The sequence below is a fragment of the Galeopterus variegatus genome, unplaced genomic scaffold, assembly GCF_000696425.1.
Source record: "Galeopterus variegatus unplaced genomic scaffold, G_variegatus-3.0.2 Scaffold503, whole genome shotgun sequence".
Lineage (NCBI taxonomy): Eukaryota > Metazoa > Chordata > Mammalia > Dermoptera > Cynocephalidae > Galeopterus > Galeopterus variegatus.
Window position 1 is genome coordinate 65,969 of NW_007726614.1, and position 21,595 is coordinate 87,563.

Genomic DNA, 21,595 nt, shown 5'->3' on the forward strand with positions numbered 1-21,595 from the left:
GAAGGTGTGAAGTGCTGATGATGCTGAAGGTTATAGGGAATTGCTCATGTGGCTCATTTAAATTTTCGGTGAGGAGTTCTTACTTGAAGCAAATTTCCATAATTCCTGCCTGAGCTTCGTCAAGTCCTGATCGAGATCTCGCGATGATGGATGTGGACAGCTGTGCTCAGCAGACATGGACGCCACTCGCATCCCCAGGTGACTTGGGCATCTTCAGGTTGGGAAGAGTCTTGAGATCCGTTAGGGCCACTCAGTCCTGAGAGCAGAAACTGAGGTCCTGAGACGTGAGAAGCTTCTCAAGGCCACACGGCAGGTCAGTGCAGAACCAAACAGGAACACTGATTGTCACCCTCCCGAGGGGCCTCTCTTCAGAGACAGCGCCCCTCCCCCTTCTCCGATGTCATCTGGAGAAGTTGCTGTATTTAGCTGAACACTCTGGCTTTCCGTTATGATTGAGCCCACCAGGCTCTAAAAATGTGGCCTGCGACTGTACGTGGAGCTTGCCCAGTGCCACAAAATTCTCAGTGACGAGAGTGAGCTCTGCTGCAGCTGGGCTGGTGTGTTGAAACAGTGATGATAAACTACTGGGACTCACAGAATGCTAGACATTTCCCACTGGGCTTGGTTTTCACAGCCAGTGTTTACAGTTATAAGGTCCTACTCTCTGGAAACAAATGGTTTTCTGCGTCAAGATTATTGGGCTCTGGCAGATAATTCTGTCAGCAGAGATCCCTGAGCCTGGGGCCAAAAGGCTGGTGTTGGGAGTTGAGGGGCACAGAAGCGGGGATTGAGAAACAAGTGGACAGGGCATATGATGTTCTCACTTTGTGCTGCAGCATTTTTATTGTTGGTTCAAGTATCCAGTGACATCAGCTGATAGATGAGTACATTTTCCATTTTGGGAAATGAAATTCTAAATCCTTAATGTAATTTAAAAAGCTTTCCAGAATCTCACCTTTGCCTCCCATTTCACCCTTGCCACTTGGCAGTATTTCTGTCAGGAAATAGATGTTTCCCTTTCAGTACCCCCAAGTGTGAAAGAAAAGTTGTCATCACAAATAGTAGTCTTGGGTATAGTATGAGAGAGAGAGAGAGTTCTCGCTGGAAGGGGACCAGTGAGCAGGCTGTCCACGGAGCAGAAGAGAAGATGGATTGTCACAGTCACCTGGTTCAAACCTTGATTCTGCCCTTCCTGACTGTGTGTCCTTGGGCAAGTTACCTAACCTCCCTGTGCCCTGGTTCCTTCATCCCTTCCTAATGGGTTGTTGTTCGGACTAAATAAATAAATGCACATAAAGCACTTGGAGCTGTGCCAGGCCTGGCATAAGAACATGGTCAGCATTGACTCAGGTTGTTAGACTTTCTAGCAGGACTGGAGCTGAGCCTGCTGGTCGAAACGGGAGTGGCTCAAAGAACTAATGTTTCATGACAGACAGAAGGGAAAATATTTTAATATATAGCTTCGTATTTTTCTTTCCTTTTTTTCTTGCATTCAAGGTGATAATGTTTATTATCTTATGTCCCGAACCGCAGGATATTCAACGAGGACCCTGGAGGGGGGAGTGGGAATTGGATGGGACAAGAGACACGAGAAATGAAGACAAGACAGTATTCTGATCAAGTCTCGTTTATTGATTCTTAGGTTACATCTTATATAGGAAAAAGCAGGCATGCTGCAAAGGGTCTGGAATGTAAAGATATGATAATATCTTGAGGAGAGACAAAGACAGGACATTCAAAGTAAAGGTTGCCACCCAGAATGTTTATGGTTAAACAGTTTCTGGAGAAGGAGAAAAGGTCACTTGCAAATGAACTTGCATAGCCAGGAGCAATCAGTTTCTGGCATAAGCAGATTTCGAGGCAGTTATCATGTAAAGCACGGCCATCTGAGCAGATTGTCACATAGGAGCTGTCTCACAAGAAGGGGTGTGGGGCTTCAGGCCCCCAACAATCTCATATTTAAGGCTTTTGGTCGATTTGAAAGAAAAGTAGTTAGTGTTTAATAAATACTGTCGTTTGATATTATGGTATAGTAGTTTTCAAACTATTTTAGAACAACATAGTAGATACTGCTTGTTAATTACCCAATATTTATTTTTCTTTATTATTAGGATTGCCAGATTTAGAAAATAAAAACGCAAAACTCCAAGATAAATTTGAACTGAAGTAGGCATTGAATAATTTTTTGGTATAAGTATGTTCCAAATATTGCATGGGCAATTTAACTGGGTGTCCTGCATTTTACCTGGCTCCACAGCTGAGAGGATTGCTTCCTCAACTTCTTTGCAGCTGGGGTGTCCATAACTGATGTTTCCAATGAATGAGTTGAGTACAGAGTGCTTTTCGTCTGGAATAAAACTTTTCTAGGAGAAAATATTTTGCTTTCCCCCCTTTGATTCTGGCTGGAATTTGAATGCAATGTTGGAGCTGCAGCGTTGCATGACCTTGTGATCATGAGGCTAAGAGCTGCATCATGAGGCTGGCAGAGCAGGAAGGTAGGAAGGGCCTGGAGTTCTGAGGTGCTGGTGGCATTCTTCTTTATATATACATATCCAACATTTCTGTTGAAGGAACCTGTGTCTGTTTATGCCACTCATATTCAGGGCTCTCAGCCAAACACAATTTTTCTGATACATACAGGAAATATCTATGTCAAACAAAATCTCACAGGAAGTCCCATAAGAGATGCTCTTGCTAAAGCAGCCTGGTAGGGAGGACAAAGGGGTATAGTTTCATTCACTTGAATTCCTGCTCCACACCCCGCCCCCACCTTTCTCCTGGGTTTGTGGGGAATCTCTATGGAATGCAGCTTTAAACCTGCAAACTGCCAATCAATTCCCACCCTTACTTTCATTTTTATTTTTCTCAATGCTTTGGTGTGGGGATGAGGATAGCGACTCGCAGGTTGCATAGATGCCTGTTGGGTTGATCGGAGCACTGTATCTGCACCTGGAATCAGGAGCTTCCATGGGACCCCACATCCCCCAACACTGGCCACTGTGCACCCGGGGAACGTGCCTGGTCAGCTGATCCCATGTTTTCCTCCTAGTCTGGATGAACGGTAGGGCTTGTGACCTCAATCAGGGGAGTTCTTTCTCTGCCTGTGTGGACACTGGCTCCGGGGCATCACCACTTCGTTGACAAAGTTTTTGTTACAGACACACGTTAGGAAGCTCAGCCTGAACTTGTAGCCCCTGGGACAGCTGTGGCTGGGTTGTGGCGGTCAGCCCAGGCCTAGCTCTGCATTCATGATGCATGTGACCGTCATGGCCCTGGGCCGGGCACTCGAGCCACGAAGGGGCCTGGCCACCTTTGTGGCTGCTCTTTGAATGCTCGCTTCTCAACCAATCTGTGCAGACCTCTGATGGTTATTTGTCAGTATCCAATAGGTCATGTATTAGTAGTTGTGTAAAACACAGTAAAAATGAATACTAGAAAAATGAAATGGAAAAAAAAAAGACCCTGAAGATGTGCAAGGTGGAAGCCCACATCGTTTTGCTGTTGGATTCTGCAGACATGAAACACTCCAGTCCTGCTGCCGCAGGAGTCTCTAAGTGCTCCCTCGATGTCCATACTCACCATGGCATGCTTCAAGGACCACCCACTCAGTCCTGTGCCCCGCTCCCAGCAGCCTGGGCAGGCTCTTCCACGGCCTCCCAGGACCTTTATCAGGCCTGGTGATGGCCTGGACTGCTCATCCTCGCCACTCAATTCGTGGTGGTCCTTCCTGTGGGTGACAGCTGGGATGCACACACCGTGTCCTTGCTCTTCAGAAAAGAAACACTGAGACCCAGTACCACTTCTCCAAGGAGGGATGGTGGCCCAGGCCCATTCCGGACTCTGCATGACCTGGGCTGGTGGAACTGCGTGCTGGACAGCGTTTGGCTCCCAGGTGAGTCTCCCGTGTGGCTGGGGGTGAGAGCCGTTGCCCCAACATGTCATTGTTTATATTTCTCTGCCTTGCCAAAGGAATGCGTTTTGCTTTGTGCCCATGTGTATAAAACTGTACAGGTCGCTACCTCCCCTTACTATAGTGTCTACTTTGTTCTCTTTTATCCTGTTCTATTTTAAAAAAAATGCTGGTGGCCTCTCCCACTAAATTTCTTTCACCACCCACTAGTGGTGAGGACCTGTCCTGGGAAACGCATGGCACTGAAGCTTGGAGAGGAGATGGCTGTGAACCTGATGTGAATGAAGGAGGTAAGAAACGATTGGAGCACGCTGCCTTCTGATGGGGTCCCCAGAACCAGGCCAGAGTCCTCTGTACTCCTTTTCAGGAGAGACAGCAGGACAGGGTCTGCAGTGCTTGGCCCTTTGATAAGAAGGCCAGAGGTGACACCCCGTGGGCAAGGTCCAAATGCCGCTTAATGCTGTTTTGGGTGCAGAACAGAGGTCGGCTGGAATGTTTTTTGGCCAACCTCCCTCTCTGTGTCCTGAATTTCCAGTTCATCTCAAAGTGGTGAAAGACCTGAGGTTGGTCTGGTGCAGAAGGGGGTCATGCCTGTGTGTGGGGAGGCCCTGACACTTGTGTCTCCACCTGGATGTCCCAAGGGGTAGGACGGCCCCTTCCTGTTGTCCATAGTGTTTTCCATGGGGCTGGCACTCAGAGGCCGGAGTGGGACCGGCTTTGGGGATGACCCCGTCCTCCTTACCTCTGTCCAGCTGTCCTGGGACTCTCTCTGTCCATGTGCACTGTGGCTTCTCCTCCCAGAGAGCAACCCTGAGGGTCCAGGACTCCTCTCCTTGTCTCTTCTCCAGGGTTGGGCCTCACACTTAACTGTTAATCATCGATTCATTATAACAAAGTATTATTTCTTCCGTATTATTATTGAACTTTTTCAAGTGTATCTTCTTTATTCAATCAGTTGTGAGTGCGTGTGTGTCTGTACCTCACAGGCTCAACACTGTGCCAGACACCTAGAAACAGCGTGACGAAATTTCACTGGTTTATGGACAGGTGATCATGCTTCCCACGCCTCTGTTATCCCATGCCAAAGAAAGTCAGGAGCAAATAAATAGCCATGCTTTAGTAAATTAAAAAAAAAAAAAAATTATGCTAAGAAAGGCAGCAGGAAAAAGAATTAAGACTCCAGGTTTATTTTGAGGGAAAATTGGAATCTAGATATGTACTAGAATTTTACAAAACATCGAGTCCCTTTTTAGCTGTAACATAGGTCACTGGAGTGTTGCCATCCTGCATGATTTTACTTGATTTGCTGACAGCCCGCCAGCTCGCTCATCAGCACAGGACGAAGACAAGTTGGAGCCACAGAGAGACAGATTATTGCCAATGTTTGTTTTAGTTTTTACGTTCCTGGAGGGTGGGGGGGGGGTTGTTTTCTGATGAGTCTGTCTTACCTGGCAGGTGAGCCAGGTCTTCATCTGTCCCTGCACAAGCGAGGGGAGATCTGTGTGATGGCCCAGGGTCTGGAGTGGGCATCGCTGTCCCCTGCCAGGTATGGCCCTTACTTGCAGGCCCTTCCAGGAGTTCTGGCTGTGCCCTGGAGCATCTCACCGTGGAGAAGAGAGGGGTCACTCTTCTCAGCCTGGCAGCTCTTTGCTCCTCGGCCAAACCTCCCTGCAAACCTCCGCTCCCTTCCTGCTGTGCTAGCTGGCAGGCCAGTGCGCCACCTCCAGGAGGGCGACCCCTAAGGTTGGCTGTGAATTACCTTAATGTTGCAAAAGAAACCACACACTCAAGTTTTAAAAAAGTACCAGTGAAATGAGACTGTAATTTTTTTCTCTATTGAAAAAAAGAAAAAGATCTGTAAAATCCTAATAGTGACAAGGTAGATGAGGCTGGAGACCCTGGGGACCTGGAGGCCACTCCTGCTTCCCCAGGGTGCCCTGGTGGTGGTCTGCAAGCCCACTCCAGGGAGGTGGTCCTAACCAGGCAGGAGCTGTCTGCTGACAAAAGCTTGTCGTCATTCTGAAATGCTCACTGAGAAACCACAAAGCCACATGACACCTGTCTGTGAAGGAAGAGAAAGAGGTCAGGTTCTCTAACCCTTATTTCAAGTGTTGTCAATGTTCGAATGGTGGTGGAAAATGTGCTGGAATGTTCTCACACCTAGTTGTGTTAGTTTCTCATCCATGGTGGTCAACCAAACTTAAAAAGTCTTGGTGGAGGATCACCCACAGCCATTTCAAGCATAAAGCTTGATATAAAAAAGTTATGCTCATAGAAATCACCTCACACTTTTTATTACAAACAGCAAACGATTTCATATGGAAATTCTACACAAATTCTGTTTCATATCTCCATATATTGTATTTCATTGTAAAATTATATGGATATACACAACTAAATTTTTTGAAACAAATGTCATACCAATGGCCAGCTCCCTCCTGTTTACCACAATATACTATAAAAATAATACAATAAAATATTTTCTGTGGACTCAAATCCACTCTTATTACTGGGAATCCCCCTCCACCCCCAGAGGATTGTGGATTTCTTATATTTCTTTATATTTCTTATATCGAATACACAGCTGGCTTAGGATACAAACTAGAAAAGTTATGAAACTTATGGAGCAAATTTCCTTTTACTACCTGTGCTATGGTTGCTGGTCAAGTCCTTAAAAAAGGACCCTGTGTGTTTAGACCTAAGGATCCTGGATTTTCTGTTCTTTGCTGGATGAGGGCTTCTTTACCACTGAAAAAAGAAATGTTTTGAGATTTTATCAGGTTAGAAGTCAAGGTGTTGACTAACGCAAAAAACTAGATTGGGTAAGCTCGAGGCACTTTGTTTATCTGATTTCCTGGACCCAGCAGGGCATGGTTTTGGCAGTTGCTGCTCTGAAGCTCGGGGTCTGTAGACCTCCCAGCCTGGTAGCAGGGACTTGGCCTCTAGAAACACAGTTCCAGTGTGCAGCAAAGGGTTAACTCAGAAGGCCCAGGCTGGCCAATACTGCATAGTCTAGAGAAAGTTCTGCCCTAAACAGTTTCTGGGAGATAACCTCAAAACCCTTGGAATATCCTGCCTGATAAGAGTGTCTCTCTTTCTCTGGGGCTGTAGGCCGTGTCTGTGCTTACAATGTGGGTTATGGGACCTGGGGCCGGGCTGCATCAGTCTGACCTGTGGAAGGGCTGGAGACCCTGTAAATGTTAGGAGGGAGTGAGTGTGGCCTGGTCCTTGCCTGAGCCACACTGCTTTTAAGGCTGAATGGACTAGGTGCTGGAGGACACTGATCCTGTTGGCCAAGGGGCTCCCAGGCACTTGGATATTCTGTTCATGGGGGCTCTTTTGACAACAGAGGGCAGAGTGGGGCTCACTATGTGCCCTGAAGCTGCCATGCGTGGTGAACTCAAGTGACTCTGGAATCCACACACAAGGCTCCTGGAGTTGTGTATGTCCTTTAAATTGTTTTTTCAGAGAAATTCCAGGAAGATGTCAGACTAGAGGTGCCCAGGGCGTGTTCCTCCTGCAGAAGAAGATTGGAACGGGCCCACTGCTCTGCAATGGGCCACAGTTTCTGGAGTCATTGTCCAGTTCCAGAACTGTCGCCCATCGCAGAGCAGCTCTGTGCAGAGCAGCAGTCCTGTGGGTGGTCTGTCACTGCAGCTGCAGACTCTGCAGAGATGAGGAAGGCAGCTGCAGCCACCGCCACCAGTGCTGCAGCTGCAAGGTAACCCCACTGCCACCAATGACACCACAATCATGAGGGAGACAGATGCAGCTGCCAGAGCTGCCGCCGCCAAGGACACCACAGTCATGAGGGAGGCAGTTGCAGTCACCACTGCCACTGCTGCTGCCTCAAAGTAACCCTGCAGCTGTTCCAGACATTGTAGCTGCATGGGCTGTCGCTGTGGACACTGCAGTCAAGCGGGCACCTGCTGCAACTGCCACTGCTGCATTTGCTGCCACCACCACTGGCACTGCCAGGAAGCCATTATTGTCATGTGAGCTGCCTGCCACCACTGGAGCCACCACTGCCACAAGGGCAGCCCACCATAGTCGCCTTGACAGCCACCACTGCTGAAAGGGAGTCCTACTACCATAGCTGCAGCCACAGCAGCCACTGCTGCTGTGCAGATGGACTGCCCACCACTAGATGGCATTGACACAAGGAGGGTCACCAGCGGGGTCCAGGGCAGGAGAGAGAGAAGAAGCAACTGCTCTACCAGATGACCAGATGTCAATGTAGAGATAATAGAAATACAAATAAACAAAATACGAGTCCACCAAAGGAATACAATAGCACTCAAGTACCAGATCCAATAGAGCAGGAAACCTTTGAAATGACTAAAAAGGAATTCTGAGTAAAAATCTTAAGGAAACTCAATGAGATAGGAGAAGACACAGACTACACAATTAACTAAGCAAAACCATACAGGATGTGAAGGAGGAAATTTACAGAGATTAATACTTTAAAAAAGAATGTAACAGAACTCATGGAACTGAAGGAGTCATTCAACGAAATAAAAAAACATAACAGGGCTTAAGCAGCAGGCTCGAGCAAGCAGAAGAAATAATGACTGATCTTAAATTGGTTTTTCAGTTTCTCAGTACAGTTGGTCAAAGGAAGACACAAGAGGCTGATAGAATTAGTGAAGAAAGTGCTGGAATGAGGTTGCTTAAATTAGATGCAAAATTGCACCATGTCCCGAAGCACGTGCCTTACCTCCTAAGCTGTGCGGCTTTTCTCCACTTCCTTAGATGCTGCACGTTGCCATGTGCATGGAGACAAAGCCCCAGGGAGGGAGAACAGTGTGCCTCTCACAGCCGCATGACACCTTGGCCTCGACACAGCAAGGGACTTATGTGTCCATCTTGAATGGCTCTTCCCCAGGTCTTAGAAATGCTTTTAAATACGTGGCAGAGAATACATATCGGTTTATTTTGCGACATCAGCCTTTCTCGACACCTGTAAACAGAGCCCTCTCCCTATCTCTAACTACACTGTTGGGGAAAAGGCAATCTTGCTTTTTTCTCTGTTACTCCTGGTTGATGCTTCCATGCTTCAGCAAGGTGACTTTGGCAGAGCAGATTTCAGGGCTGCTTTTCTCTTCAGTGACCTGCTGTTCGGAACCACCATGGAAGGATGAGCTGGAGAGGACTTGGAAGGAGGAGCCAGGCATCACTTTATTTAGGGTGTGGCTGGACAGAGTGTTAGATTTCTGAAAGCTCCAGTCCTAGCTGGTGTGGGCCCCTACACTTGAACTTGGCTTTGGGATTTATTGATATAATTGGCCTTGGGGCTTGTCCTGGGGGTCCCCAAGACCACTTCCAGTTTCGATGACTTTCTTAGGAGGACTCCCAGGATTCAGCATATAGTTATAATCATGGGTGTGGTTTATCACAGGGAGAGGACATGGAGCAAAACCAGCAAAGGGACAGGGCACATGGGGCAGAGTCTGGGGGAGACTCGGTGTGAACTTCCAAGAGTCCCTCCCAGTGGAACCACACAGGATGTGCTTAATTCCTCCAGCAGTGTGCAGGGGCAACATGTGTGAAGTGTGGTCGACCCAGGGAGCTCACTAGGGACTCGGCACCCAGGGTTTTTACTGGGGGCTGATCACATAAGCACCCATTGCCCTACATGCACTGGAATTCCAGTTCCCTGAGGGAAAGCATGTGCCCAGCACGCACCACACTGTGTGCGCACATGGCTTAGGCGTGGGAGCCACTCTTGCCATCTAGGTGTTGTGGGAACCCCAAAGCCTACTGCTCAGGGGTGAGTGGCACTGTGCCTCATCCCATGTCAGGAAGCCTGTCTGGCTGGGGGACCTCATCTGCAGGGTAGAGGAAGGAGGGAATCTTGCTAGGTCACTGGGGCTTCCCGAGGTTCCCAGGCATGAAGGCAGCACTTCAGGTTGAATCTAATTTGGGGCCTTGCAGGTGCTCAGCCGAAGCGTGCTGAGGGAGTGGAGGAATAAAGGGATATATGGATGGGGCCTCCAGAACCCTCCTAGAGGACTGCTCCTCCCAGGAGGCAGCCCGGCAAGAATCCCACAGCCCCACAAGGCCCTTCTCTGGCCAGCCTCAGAGGGGCTGAGAGTCTCAGACCACTCGGCTCACCAGCCCCACATCCTGATGTGAGAGCCACGAGGGCAGGGCTTTTAAATTCCGTCACTTTGCTCTTTCCACTGCTGTGTCCCTGCAGCCCTGAACACTGCCTGGCACTCGGAGATGCTCAGTAAATATTTGCTTATTAAGAAGGGCCAGTCCCTAAACAAGCCACTGTGATCGGAGTACAGCATGTGCCGGCTGGCTGAGCTTGTCCTCAACTGTCCTTGGAGCCCGGGCGTGAGGGGAGCTTCCCTTCATGACTCAGAGATGCTTCTGGAAGACACTGCCCTCTTCTGGCATGGGAAGGGGGAAGGACTGCATGTGGCCCGGGCTGTCTCCCACAGCCTGGGAGTCCTGTGTGGCCAGCGGCCCCGGGCTGGTCTCATGTGCTTTCACCTCCTTGTTGTTCTAGGAGGAGGGAGCGGGGTGCCTGGGAGCCGGAGATGGGAGGTCCAAGACTGCAAGGGAAAACCTGAAGTCCTGTCTTCCTGGTGGTTCCATGGCCAGAGGCAGGAGCCAGGCAGGGTAGTGATGGGTCTGTCCTCACTGGAGCAAATGCTGCTTCTGCTCCAGGAGCTCGCAGGTCAGCTTCCCTCCTGCTGGGGCCACACTGGCCATTGCTGGGACTGGACTCCACTCGTGGGGCCCTCCATGGTCCTTCTACAGCAACTTCTGTCTGCCCCAAGAGCTCCTATCACAGGAGTTTTATGGGCTCCCGGGGGCTGCCTTTCAGCCATGCAGGTGGTTCTCCATGTGAGGGGCCTGGCTGGGGGGTCATCGGGCTGGAATCCATGCTGTGCACTCTGGAGTGGGGCTGTGTCTGCCCAGGGGAAGGAGCTCCTCTTCCCAATGGTACAAAAGCACCATGTGGACTAGCAGGGGTGGGGTGGGTGGAGCCCGGAACAGCCAGGGACGGGGCAGGTTCTTTTCTTTGTAACATTTGGACCATGACTAATGGCCCATTTCCTGGGACTGCTCCTGTGTTCAAGGGGCTCTGAGCTGCTTCTGTGGGCTCTGGTGCAACCGCAACACTAGGATACAAGGAACGGAGGGTGGAGGACATGGAGCTGCTGGGGACTCTTAGAGCTTTGTTCTCAGCACTTGCCAGCCTGGGGGAACTTGCCTGCAGTTCCCGATGTGGCTGAAGGCGGACACTGGAAGGACCCACCAGAGAGGGGGAGGTCGAGTGTGGCCTTTGCGTCTTGATCATGAGCTGGCTAGTGACCGTGGCCATGGGGATTGGTGACGTGACTGGCTGGTACCTCTGCTGGTTAGAGCAGGGCTGGGGGTAGGTGTGCTGGGGAGGAGCTCATGTCTGCTGCATCAAAAGGTCCATAGTTGCCCCTGTATCTCTTCTACTTGTCCACCTGGAAAACTCCCCCGAAGCCCCAAGACCCGGCCCCATCTCACCTGCTCTGGGAAGCCATCCTGCCCCCGACCTGATTTTCCCAGCCAGAATTAATTACTCTTAGAAGAAATGCACACTCATTCCCACCTTCTAGAGATAGCATCTTGCTCCCATGACTCAATCTGGGAAGGATTTAAAAGCTGTGACTGATGGAGTGGCTGTTGGTACTTTCAGTGGTGTGTGTGCACTCTCGTGTATCCATGTGTGTGCATGTGTGTGCGTGCATACTTGTATATGCATGTGTGTGCTATTGTTTATGCGTGTGTGTGGTGTGTGCACGTATGTATGCATCCCGATGTTGTATGTGTGTGTACGTGTGTGCATGTGTGCAAGCACACACAGAGGAAAGTACGTGATTAGATTTACTAATCCAGAACCTGTCAAACCATCACGCAGGTCCTTGTGATGGGTCTGCTGATTTTATCCTCTTATAATTACATTTTTACATGAAACAATTTTCAGTTAGATTTCTGTTTGAAGAGGTACCGAGTGAGACCCATTTGACCTGAAAAATGACAGGAACGCTTTTAATCTTTCCAACTTAACCTTTTCATCCTGATTTAGCCTCTCCCTCCTTGACATAAATGAAAAGATCAAGGCTCCTGACTTTATTGATTTAAGGAGATAACAGAGGTCCTACTTGGGAGCATGAGCAGGAGAGTTGAGCTCCTCTGAAGCTGAAAGAAGATGCTCCATTCTTGGGGCCTGGGACCTCTGAGAAGAGGTTATTCAGCCAAAAGCACAGCCTGTTCTTGCCCCAGTTGAGAACTCACTAACCATCTTCATGCAGGGCACCACTCAGAGCACTTGGCCCGTGTTGATTTATTTAATCCCAGCCACTGTCCTGGCAGGTGGGTGCTGTTATTACTGCAGGTGAGGAGATGAGGTGGGAGACGTGGATGAACTTCCCCAAGCCCCCACTAGCCAGGACTGCAGCTCGGCAGCCTGCCGCCCAGTGCTCCCGGGCACCATGGCCGCCTGGAAGGCCCTTTCTGTGGTGTGGCCACAGCAGCCAGCACTGGGCACACAGCTGAGCATGGGGCAGGGCTGAGTGCTGCTGCGAGCTCCTGGTGGCTCCTCAGCACTGAAAGAAGGAGCAGCGTTCATGAATATGCCATCCTGTGTCCACAACTCACTAGAGGCTTCAGAGCTCCATGGTGACACAGGACATCTGTAAATAAACAATCGACAGCAAGTGTATTAGTGTCCTAGGGCTGCTGTCATGGAGCACCACAAACTGGAGGGCTAAGGCAACAGAAGTGTATGCGCTCACCTCTCTGGACCCCAGAAGTCCCATATCAAGGTGTCCGCAGGGCTGTGCTCTTTCTGGAGGCCCTAGGGGAGGGTCTTTCCTTGCTCTTCTAGATTCTGGTAGTGGCTGGCAATCCTTGTCATTCCTTGACCTGTAGATGCATCACTGCAATCCTGCCTCCGTCTTCATGTGGTCTTCATCCCTGTGTGTTCCAAACTCCCCCCTTTCTTGTAAGGCCACCAGTGTTCGGATTAGGGTTCACTCTAATCCTTTGTGACCTCATCTTAATTTAAGTAACTTCATCTGCAAAGGCCCTATTTCCAAATAACCTCATATTCTGAGCATCCTGGTGGACATGAATTTTTGGAGGACACTGTCCAACCCTGTGCATCAACCAACCCCTCGCTCGCCCGCCTGCCCACCCATCCTCCAGAGGAGGTGAGCAGTGGCTGTTTGCAGCTTCTGGAGCAGCGGCCTCATGACCACACAGGAGGAAGCTGCCCAGTGATGTTGGCTGATGGCAAGGAGGATGCAGACCACAGCACACCGAAGGCATCGCCCCTCCCTCAGCAGTTCGATCCTTTGGGCATCTGCAAGGCAAGGGCTGAGCAGTGCCTTCAGGCTCATGGAGAAGGGGAACAATGGGTCTGTGTCTTTGGGGTACAAGTCGAGCTCAGAGACCCTTCCCCTGCTCCTGGGGGCTCCCAGCATTCTCATCTCTTGAGGGAGCACATGGTGGATGCAGTATTGTGAGACTGGCTCCATCTAAATCGGGTGTGAGCTCCGATGCTGAGGGCCGGTGACTGCGTTCCTTCCATCCCCTCCCCGGGGCATGAGGACTCAGTGTGGTGGTGGCTTGTAAGGGCTTGAGTTTTGGAGTGGGACAGCCTGGTGTGACTCCAGACCTGGCTTGGTGTCCTACATTTCTCCTCCATAAGACGGGGATACGAATAGCATCCACCAGGCAGGGGTGTGGTGAGGGCAGAGGGGCGGTACGTGTGCAGGGCCGGTGCAGGGCCGGTGCAGGGACGTACTCCGTGCTGCTGTTTTTGTTATTATTCCCACTATTTCCACACACTCTCCATCTGCTAAAATCCTATTCCTGTGAGTAGAATCATACAATATGAGAAGTTTCGTTTCAGCATTTCTGAGGTTCATTCGTGCTGTGGCCTCTGCAGTGCCGCCTTCCTTTTTATGGCTGAATAATCGTGGATGGTGGGGACAGGCCACCTCCTGTGTATCCTTTCATCGGCGGGGGCATATGTCAGGTGTTTCCACTTCTTAGCTACCCTGAACAATGCTGCTGTGAACAGTTGTGCACACGTCTTTGTGTGGACATGTTTCCATTTGTCTTGGGTACTTACCTAGGAATGAGATTTCTGGGTCTTATGGTAATTCGACGTGTAACTTACTGAGGAACTGCCGAGCTGCCTTCCAAAGCAGACTCGTCACTTTACACGCCCGCCAGCAGTGTGCCACGGCTTGTGATGGCTCCTCATTTTTGCCAGTGCTTGCTATGATTCGACTTTTTGATTGTAACCATCCTGCTGGGTATGAAGGGGTATCTCCCTGTGGTTTTTATTTTCATTTCCCTGATAGGCAAATCCATACAGACATGAAGAACAACAGCAACAGAGAAGGGTGGATATGGGGGGGGGAGGGGCAGAGAGGAGGGAGAACGTTTTGGAATCAGTGGTGATGGTTGCACCACACGGTGAACTGAATACATTGAGAACCACTGGATTGTCCACTGGGTGAATTCAACCTCAGTGGAAAGCAGCCCATTGCTCCCTTGAGGCCCAGCAGCCTTGCAGGGTCTCTCTGCCTTGTTCATAGCATTCCTGTGACGTTTATCTCTCATCTTGCAGTGATGAGGACAGCAGGTGTTGCTCACGTCTACATTTAACACTGGTGACTTCAGCTGTTCATGGCGCCTGTGGGTTTTCTCCCAGAGCCGCACCCTTGTGCACGCTCGGGTTAGGAGTGGGAGAGGGACTTGGTTGATTAACGAAGCTGGCCCATTGCCCAGAGTCCCCGCCACACAGTGGGCTCTTTCTGCAGCAACCCACCACAGGAGGGACTGCTTAGAAGCGTGGGAATCAGAGTTCCTGGGAAGAAAGCATGGCTGAAGGGGAGCCAGGCGCTCACGGCAGTGTTGGAAGCGGTGTGAGACAGTGGAGGCTCCTGGCCATTAGACAGAACTCCGAATTCCAGGCGGCCAGCGCTGGTGGCCTCCCAGGTGCACGCGCTCAGGCGTTTGACGGTGGCGCTGATCCGCGGTGACAGCGGCGGGTGGCTCAGAGGCGGTGAAAGGTGCCGCAGTGGGGCGAGGAGTGTCCCCCCCTGGGGAGTGAGGGCAGCAGGGGGTGGCCCAGAGCTGCATCGGGAGGACTGCACCCTGTTGTGCAGGCCACCGCTCAGCAGCAGGCTGGGACCACGGCTCCACAGCATGCCAGAGAGTTCCATGTGACTCCTGGGGCTGGGACATGGGCAAAGAGCTCTCTGCTGCTTTGGACTAAACTTATCCTCCACCGGACACCAGGACGACAGAATGCTCCTGGTGAAGGACGGTGACTCAGCCAAGAGATTCGCCCCATGGGCTGCTCAGTGTGCGCGTGAGAGAAGACAGCAAGCCGTTCTTGAGGTATTTTTAAAACCAGGAGGTGCAAATCTGTGCCCTTTGCCAAAGTGATTCTTACATTGGCACGCTGGAATAATGTCTCTGAAGCACGAGGCAGACTCGTGATTTGGTCTGATCTGGGGTGTGAAGAATGAAACGCATCACGTGCCCCTCGTCCTCTGCTTTTCCTGGCAGGACAGAGCCCAGGTGTGCCTTCTGCAAGCCTGCACTCGTCCACGGGGATGAGACACGACCTTACAAGTCAGCAACATCTGCATGCATCTGAATGCACTGCCCTTCAAATCAGGACCAGGTGAGAACATGCTGGAGGGAAGGAACCTGGAGTTCACTTATTCACTTCCTTTCTCTGCACTGCCATTTGGAGGAAGGTTAGCAACCTAATGCTGTTTTAGACTAAATATTGCAACTAGTAGGAAAATACCTTCGACCTGATGGTGGTGGACCTGTCCCAGATCCCTGCTCCACACCCGAAGGGTGTCACTTACAATGTGTACTGTTTGAAGCCTTCCTCTGGGTGTCTGTGGGTGGGGGTGGAGTAATAACAGCTCATCCAGGGGCTCCACTCAGAAAGATCCCGACGTTGTCTAAATTTGTAACTGTCTAGTTTCTTAGGTGACTACTTAATCCACAGGACCAAGGTAAGTCCCATTCCCAACGTTGGGAACAATCCTGTCCCCATGGCAATCTAAGAAACTGCATCAAGGATTTTTTTTCTGTTGGGTACTGTCAAGACTTTGTCCATATCCAAATCGATTAGCTTTTCTCCATACTGATGTAGGTGCCCCTCTCTTCTCAGCTCAGTGCCCCCGCCTGGATGGAGAGAGGTTGCTTGCCTCGCTGACAGAAGCGTTCTTGGAGCCTGTCCCATTCCTGGGTGGCTGCTCAGATGTGGGAGCCAGGGCAGTATCCAAGGCTGATAGTGGGTGTCCAGGGCAGGAGCCCATAGATGGGAGCTGAAAACATGGGAACCAGGGCCTAGGGTTACCTGCAGGTCCTGGTGTCTGCTAGAGCTCCCTGGATGTCTTTTTGGATGGGAGTCTTTTATCCATTGTGCCACCCAGCTAGGTACTGTTGGCTGCAGTCTTTACACTGGGAAGAGAATTCAGAGACTAGATGTTTTTGTCACCCTCAAAATTCATATGTCAAAACCTAATCTCCTATGCGAGGGTAACTGGAGGCAGGACCTTTACGAGGTACTTAGATCATGAAGGGAAAGCCCTCATAAATAGGATTAATGCCCTCAGAAAGAGGCCCAAGAGAGACCCTTCACCACTTCTGCCATGGAAGGACACAGCTAGAAGGCTCCATGTATGAAGGAAAAAGAGGCATTCCCAGACATCAAGTCTGCTGGCACCGCAATCTTAGACTTCTCAGCCTCCAGAACTGTGCAAAATACATTTCTGCAGTTTATAAGCCATTCAGTCTATGTAGTATTTTTTTTTTTTTTTTGTCTTTTTCCGTGTCCGGCAATGGATCGCAACCCTCAGTGTTGCCCCCGCGCCTCGCTCAGCCAGTGAGCGGGAACCGGTCTGTATGTGGGATCCGAACCCTCAGGCGGGAGCGCCGCCGCGCTTCCCAAGCGGTGCACTATCCAGTGCGCCACCGGGCCGGCCCTCTATGTAGTATTTTGTTATAGCAGCCAGGACAGAACTAAGACACAGAACACAGCTTGTGCCTCTTTCAGTCTCTTCTGGGTCTAAAGTGGAGCTAAGAGGGGGATTCTGCCATTAGGGCTGGTCTCCATCTCTCTTAAGACTGATGGGCTCCTCATTCGAGTGACACTGGCCAAACTGACATTAACCTATTGGGTATGGCTGAGATGGCTACTCTCATTTCTGAGTGGGGGGCCATGGGGGTAAGGTGGTGTCCTGTTAGGCAGGGCCCTGCTCGGTGTGGCTGGTGTGGAGGTCAGGGACTCTTGTGGATTGAATTGCATCTCTTCAGAAGTTGTTGAAGTCCTAGTCCCTGGAACCTATGAATGTGACCTTATTTGGAAATAGGTCTTTGCAGATGTAATCAAGTTTAAGATGAGGTCATAGTGGATTAAGGTGGGCCCTAACCCATGACTGGTGTCTGTACACAAAGAGAAATTTGGATAGAGACACACAGAGTGGAGAATGCCATGTAAAGACATAGATTGGAGTAATTTAGAGTGACATGTCTACAAGCCAAGGAGTGGCAAGGATTGCTAGCACCCACCAGAAGGTGAGGGAGAGGCAGGGAGCAGATTCGCCCTTAGAACGTCCAGAAGGAACCAATCCTGATGACGCATTTATTTCAGATTTCCAGTCTCCAGAACAATGAGAGAATATATATTTCTGTTGTTTTAAGCTACTCAGTTTGTGGAATTTTGTTACAGGAGCCTTTGGAAACTAACACAGTCTTCAATAGCCAGGTCTGAGGCTCCCCGCAAAGGCTTGAGAGAAGTCTGTTTTAGGGGAATTCTGGTTTAGAGCTCTAGATGGGCGATGGGGGCTGTGGTTGCAGGTGCATGGGTTAATCTTGGAGACCCGCAACAGCACACACCGTACAATCATAGGTATTCTCTAAACCGGCAAGCTTTTCAGACTGCGGGTTAAGAATCTGTGCCTGAAGAAGCCAAAGGCAGCCCCTAGGATGCTGGGAACTGGTCCCGTCATCCTTCCCTTAGCCCTCGGGTGACTCTAGCTCGTGACAGAGCAGCTATTGACCTTGTGGTTCATGCCAGAGTCTATGGGGAGGTCACTCTATGTCCAAGTGAATCAACAGAGGGTCTAGAAATCTTAATTCACTGTGTTTGTAGGCAAGGAGCCCAGTTCAATCCTTTAAGGGAGCGCTGGTGCTTTGAAGGTAGCGTGAGTGCTGACGAATCCTCCTCAGGATTCGTGAAAACTGACCCTTTGGGGCTGCTGGAGGGCAGTCGTCGGGCATAATTTCCTCCTGCTTTAAGCATGGAGTAGAGTTCTGATACGTGGTTACAACTTACCCATGAGGACAACTGGATTTGTTGGTGCTGATATATCTTTGCTGATACCTAGTTTTCCGAGGCTGGGTATATTGCCTCCTCTTATCCATTTCTGTTGCTTGACCTTTTTGCATTGATGTACATTTAAATTGTTTCCAGTTTTCTACTGTCATAGGCAATGCTTCAGCGAACAGCCTTAGTTGTGGCTTCTTGGGCACGTGTGACGATTTCTTCAGAATCTGGTTACCAACTTTGGCACTCTTTTTTGGACCAGGCCACTCTTTTGCGTGGGGCTGTCCCCTGCATTGTGGGTTGTTTAGCAGCATCCTTGGCCTTTACCCACTAGATGTCAGCAGCGCCCCTCACTTATCACAACCCAAAATGTCTCTAGACATTATCAAGTATCACCAGGGGTCAAAATTGGCCTTTCTCCCATTGAGAACTATGGGGAAAAATGAGAGTGAGGTTTATGCATAAAGAAAATGCATGTTGATGACTGGAATGTATATGCTGAACAGTCCTTCAGGGGCTGGGCACGGTCACACTCCCAGAAGCAATGTATGAAATTTCCACATCCTCACCGTACTTGTGATCGGCCCTACTATTGGTTAAAACGTGGTATCTCATTTTGTTTTAATTTTAATTTTATTGATTAATACCTGAACAACATCTCATGTTTATTGGCCATTACAATTTCTTTTACCGTGAGTTAACAAATTCAGATTCTTTACATATTATCTATTCTTTTTCTTATTGATGTTCAGAGAAATTAACCAAATGATTGGACAACCATGACAGCATTGGGTCTTCAAATACCCTAACACCGGCCCCAGTAGGATGGACACCAGGTCTCTACAGACAACACAGGAGTCCAGGGGCCCAGCAAAGCAATGCCCACCATGCTGACTTGTTGCTGTTCTTTATTTACTGTAGAAATTAATTACTTGCCAGTGATAGGAAATGCATATATTTTCTCTGATCAGTGACTTGTCTTTAAGCTTCATTTGTAATTTAAATTTTCAAGTAGAGAAATTGAACTTTTTCTTCTTTATATTATATTTTAGAAGGTTATTCCTACTCTGACACCTAAACCTATTTTCCTATACATTTTTTTCTTATTTTCATAGTTTTGTTTTTTTATATTTAAGATTTTAATCAACGTGAAACATTTTTTGATAAATGTTGTAGTGTAGGGATTTAACTTTCCAATGCCAAATTTCTAATGCCACAGATGTGGTAGCTAGTTAATTTAAATTTGTTATTTACTCTTGAGTGAACAAGTATGTGGATTTCTGGGCTTTATCTGCTCCAGTGATGGGCTCACCTATTCCTGAGCACTATAGCACCTTACTATACATTTGTGACTTTATAGGGAGCCCCCACCCCTCCATTTTTTTAAAGTCCTGATGATTTTTACCTATTTGCTCCTTCATATAACTCTTCGTCTCAGCTTGTTAAGTTTTATTAAAATCTTTGCATGCCTGAGTTTTTTCATTCTTGAATATAATAAATCCTATAATATATTCCAGTCTTTAAAAGATGTCAGCAAGGCTTTATTGTTTTCTCTGTAGAAGTCTTGCACATTTCTTGTTAAATTTATTTCTAAGTTTATTATAGATTTTCATATTGCACATGGGGCCTTTTCATTTTCTATTACATTTCTAATTGGTTCTCTCAGGTGTATAGAAATGTTAATGGTTTTTAAAATATTCATCTAATCTAACATTCTCTATAGCTATTGTTTAGAATATGGAGATCTGTTTAAATACTATTTTCTAAAGACAGTTGTGTTGATTTTAAAGAGGCAGTCTGTGATGGTTAATTTTATGTGTCAACTTGACTGGGCTGAGGGATGCCCAGATAGTCATAAGACATTTCTGGATGTGTCTGTGAGGGTACTTCTGGAAGACACTAGAATTTGAATCTATAGAGTAAGTAAAGAAGATCTGCCTTCACCAGTGTGGGCTGGCATCGTCCAGTCCATCGAGGGCCTGCATGGGACAAAAAGACAGAGGAAGGAAGAAGTTTCCTTCTTCAGCTGGGACATCCATCTGGTTCTCAGGCCTTCAGACTTGAGACTCTAGGACTTACAGCAGCCACCCCCTCGTCCTTACCCACCATCTCCATTTCACAGGCCTTTGGACTTAGACTGAATTACCCCACTGGTTTTTCTGGTTTTCTGGCTTGTAGATGGCACATGGTGGGACTTCTTGGCCTCCATAATTATGTAAGCCAATACCTATAATCGATCTCCTCTATTTATCTATCTCCTATCGATCTGTTTCTCTGGAGACCCCTGACTAATACACAGAAGCGTCATCCATGTCCATGCTGTGAAAGAGGTGTTAAACAAAGTTGCAGGGAGAATGGCAGAAGCAGCCAGGAATGTCTTGTTATTGGGGAAGAGCTGGGACGAAATGTTTGCCCACACTAGCAGACTGTGCTGTGGCATAAATGTGTTCTCTCTTGCCTGGTTCTCAGAACATGGCAGGAGTGGACGGAACCAGGCCTGCCTGTGAGCAGCGAGCCTGAGGCTCCTTCCAAAAGAGGAATGTGGAAGCTGGTGGAGATCACTTGGAGGCTCTTGTTTCTAACTGGTCTGAAATCCTGAAACACTCAGGTTGGTGGCTGTGTCTGCCCAGGGTTTCAAATGGGCTAAAATGTGGAGGACAGACCAGTGTTGTTGGTCCCTTAGGGATGGGAAGAGCCAGGGTGAGAGGGCAAGGGAAGCTAAGAAGGGGAGAACTCCAGGGATGTCCAAAGTACGTACAATTGTCCCCTCTGCCTTGGTGCACACGATAGACACTACACACAATTGTCACTGTAGTCGAGGTTTAAGGCTGGGCTTCTTGACCTCTGGTGTGTACCAAGAACTCCCTTTGTAAACACACTGATGCTTTCTTTTAATGCTAGAGATTTGAATTCTATTGGTGTGGGGGTAAAGCACAGGGCACTTTATTTTTATCCAGCATCCCAGGTAATTTTGAGGGTGATGCTTTCAGAAATGCTGGTTTATTTTGTATTATCTTTTACAATTTAGAAGTGAATTCCTAATTTAACATATTAAATTAAAAGATAAGACAGGTTTGTCGCATTAAACAAAGAAACCTTCCTGCTTCCAAGAACTGTTACTTGGTTAATCAGAACTGTGATAATAATGAAGGCGTGAATAACAGGAGTGACGAGCAGGGCACGCAGAGGGTGCGCTCTTTGGCAGGTGAAGTTAGAGAGAGGGTTACAGAAGCATAAGTAGCAGTTACGTGAAAGTGAATTGACAACAACAGGACAACTTGAAAAACAAGATGAAAAGTGGGGGCGAGTTAAGGGAGACCAGG